Raw genomic sequence first — 4,249 nt, forward strand, 5'->3', positions numbered from 1 at the left:
CTGCAGCCAGAAGAATGCAAAGTGGCTAAGCCCACTCATTCCAGTGGTTGTTGGGTGTGAATGCCTGATATGCGCCTGGCACTCTGCTGGACGTGAGGTGGGCGGGGGTAAAAGATGGACAAGATGTGTCTGTTCGTTCATTCATGCACTCGCCCAGGTTGGGCACCTGATTCACACTTCACAGCCCTTTGGATTCACGCGGTTTCATTTTAGCACAGCCATTCGGGAGCAAAGTCTTTGGAGCCAACTCTGGGTTGAAATCAGGCCTGACCATCTGTATAACCTGGGGCAAGTTACTCAACCTCTCTCTCTCCATCAGAAAATGGGCATCATAACACGTGCCTTGATGTGTTGCTGTGTGTCTCCATGTGATAACGTGGGGAAAGGGCTGAGGACAGATCCTAGCACATGGCAAGTGGTCCCTAAGTGGTGGATAGTCTCGTTATTATCATGTATGTTGGTTTTGACCCTCCTATCAGTGCCTTGAAGTAGGTATTTTGTCCTCATTTTCCACAGCTGAAAGTTGTGGAGAGCCACATGGCCAAATATTCCAGGAGCCAGAACTGAGCCTGAGCCATGGCAAGGATCCTGCTCCCCCCCCCCCCCCCCACCCCGCCAAAGAAAAAAAAAAAACCTCATGCCTCTGGATTCCAAATAAGGTATTTGGGAGGCTTGTTAGACACCAGAGTAGAAAATTTCCCATTTGATGCTTACGTGATAGATGGGGTCGCTGAGGCCGTCGGTATGGCCTCCCATGCTAAGGTATATGGGGTGGGGGAGTAGGCAGGGCATTGACAGAGAAGAGAGGCAGGAGTCTGTGGGACATACGAAGGCCCTGCCCTTTCCCACCTGGGTCCTCACCTGCAGAGCTGTGTCAAGTCTGTGCACTCCTGCATTTCTCACACGGGAGCCGGGGTGGACACTGCCAATCATTTACCCAAAGGCAGCTCACAGCCAATATCTCCTTGTCTTCCTCTATTACTGAGGCTGAAAAGCTAAAACAACCTATTTGCCACCTGCCTGAAGAGTTACATACACAGATAAGGCCATACATACACACAGAGGTAACCCCCGGGGGATCGTTTCCATATGCACATGCATGTGCCTGGGTGTGTTTCTGTGTGTGTGTGCATGTGTGTTGCCCATTCCCTTTTTTTTCTACTGGAAGACTCCTGGGGATGCAGCAGCCACTATGTGGCATTGCAGTGACAGAGTGAGGTGCAGGTTTATAGGGTAAGGAAGGGGGAGCACTTATTTTACTTGGCAAATAATTCTTGTTGAGCCACCATGGAGGGTTTTCCAGGATGTGTGGCCCAAAGCAATCCTAGTACATGCAAGGACTTGCTAGCCATTTATCGAGGCAGCCCGGCTCTGGACAATTCTCTGCTGATTCCCCCGCCTCCTCTTCTCCTTGGGCCGATCTGATCTTCTAGGCCTTCCCAACTGGAGTCATGAAGATGCTCACGCCTGCCCACGCACAGTTACACTTCTCTTCCCAGCCGTGATCCTGGCCTCTCGATCAGGCTACTTCCTCTGCCTCCTGAGTAGGGCGCAAGGAATCATTTCCTTCTGGGGGGAGCCTCGCGTAGAAATGACTTTCACACTGATGTGGCCGCTGTGGTTTCATCCGATGCTGTTTCAGGTCCCAGCGTCCCGGCGGCTCCGTCTGCCACGTGAAAATGCCACGGCTCCTGGAATGTCGGGCTTCAGAGGGGCCTTTCCAGGAACCAAACTGTAGCCAAGAGCACATCGCAATATCTCTACCCTGTGCCTCCTCTCCTTGGCACTGCCATGAGGATCATGAGGATTATGACGCTGTTCTTACTGTAGTTCTCTCTACTTCCTCCGTGAGCTTTTGAGAACCAAAGGGACAGACTCAAGGGAAGCTCCATGTGCAGCTTATACCGTAACAGCAGGCCAGAAAAGGAACAGAGAGAACCAGACCGTCCCGTCACCAGGGAGACCAGAGGCAGGCTCCCTGCTGTCAGGGAAATTCACAAAGACTCAAAATGAGCTCCGAGAGGATGAGTACCTTGGACAGAAGGTCACCACCCAGGCTGTTTTAGAGCCCTATGGAGGGGCCGCTGTGGGAAGCGGCCTTGGACCGAAGGTCATCACCCAGGCTGTTTTAGAGCCCTATGGAGGGGCCGCTGTGGGAAGCGGGGCAATGCAAATGACTCTTGCCCACGGCAATGAAGGTGAATTGCATCTGGTAGAGACATGATTGATTTCCACCCGGTAAAAAACAAACAATGCCAGCCATTACATTTTACTTCCCATGGCAGCCTGCGTGGAGTCAGCGGGGTACATCTGGGGATTGCCCCAGGTGCTTCCAGGGAGTCTGTTAGGTCAAATCTACTTGCATGATCATTGTAAGGGATTGTTTGCCTATTTTGCTCTCACTTACTTGCAAGCATATAGTGGCGTTTTCCAGAGACTAAATGACCTGGGATGTTGCCACCATTGCTCTGACAGCTAATGGAACATGCACTTGGCTGTGCTTGAGTTGTGCAATGTTCTCAGTTTTAACTTCTCACACGGCGAATATGGGTAGATCTAACCCACAAAGCAAGAGCTCTTGGAGGTCCTCAATGATTTTTGAGTGTGTAAAGGCATCCTGAGACCAAAAAGTTCAAGAGCGGCTGCCCTCTAGAATATTAATTTTGCATCTATTAGCAAATTTATTTTAGCAACCCTAATTGGTGTGTGTGTGTGTGTGTGTGTGTGTGTGTGTGTGTGTGTGTTCTGGTTTTACTCTCTCACTAGTCCCTCCATTAATTCGTGAGTTAAATAAAATCTTTGTTCATTTCACATCTGTACAAGTGTCATGTTTTTAACTTTTTTAAATTATAGGTCAAAACTGAACCTAGAATAGAAGAGAGAGAGGTGAGGCGTGGCCAAAGAGAAGGTCAAGGATCTGGGACCAGGTTGAGGACACCCACTGAGGTGACTGCTGAGCTCTCCCTGTGCCACGTGGGGGCCCAGAGCCACCTGGGAGCCAAGCGAACCCCCAGAGTTCTTTCTTTCTTGAGGCTACAAAAAATAACGGTTTATCTTATAACTTACAATCGTCAGTATCTTAGATCCTCTTTCACAGGGACAAATAAATGAAATAGGTTCTCTTCATTGGCATCCCACAGAGAGGCCCAGGGATAAAGGAAGTGCTGTTCCTTTCCTTTGGGTGGTGTTAAATGATAAACTGAGGCATACTTAACATGCTTAAGAGTTTATTTGAGCAAAATTTGATTAGAATCGGGCAACAACAAACAGGAAGTGATTAGGAGCTAAGGGAGGGCCTTTTATAGAGAAAAGGAGGAAGCAAAGCCAGGAAATGATTGATTGGCTATAGCCGATGTTCTTGATTGGTTGTCCCGAGGTTTGGATTTTGTAATCTCAAGGCATTTGCAGGCTTAGACTTTGGGTTGCTGACGTAGGCTCCCGTGGCATTAATGGCCTCCTCATTTAATTAGCTTAACAATCGACTGAGGGTGTCTCAGGTGAGACCTGGCGCTGAGCCTGGGCCACACGGAGCCCCAGGATTTATGTGTGTAACTACCCGATTGGGAGGAAGCGAGCAGGAGAGCTCAGGTCACACACATTGTTTATGGTTTTCCCTTCTGAGGAAAAGGAGGAAGTAAAACCCACACTGGGTGCCTTTGATTTAGGAGCTGTGATGAATCAGAGAAAACTTAGCGCTGGTCAGCAGAACCTGACCTAGAAAAAAGTGCCCTAATTCCTACGTGTTATTAAACTTTGTCTCCCAAAGTGAAATGAAGTACAGAGCCAGTAGAAATCAAGCCCTCTTCCCTCGGCGTTGGTCTTAGAAGTAAGGGATTCTATAGGACTCAAAGCCCTCCTTCCTGACATAACCGCCTCATGGGAGACGGGCGGAGAGAGCAAAGCTCTGTTGAATGGAGCTGGGGCGGGGAGATGAAGGATCTGAGCTTCTGACCCAAGCCCGGGACTGCAGACGGTCAGCAGGCAAACCCATCCTGGTCCGATGAAACCCTGAGACTCAACCAGCTCTTCCGTTGTCCTCCCCACCACGCAGGAAAGGGGCGCAAACGGGAGGCAGACAGCCCCTGAGTCAGACAAAGAGACGCCATTCCCTTCATTTAAGTGCTTGGTGTAAGAACGTTGAATTTAGTAACCCCGCGTGGGTAATTTACAGTCTTTCATCCAACAGACATTTTTCTCAGCAGGTGCTTGGCACTGTTCTAGGTATACAAGCGAGAGCCCTCACTCGTGG

The sequence above is a fragment of the Eptesicus fuscus genome, chromosome 7, assembly GCF_027574615.1.
Source record: "Eptesicus fuscus isolate TK198812 chromosome 7, DD_ASM_mEF_20220401, whole genome shotgun sequence".
Taxonomy (NCBI): domain Eukaryota; kingdom Metazoa; phylum Chordata; class Mammalia; order Chiroptera; family Vespertilionidae; genus Eptesicus; species Eptesicus fuscus.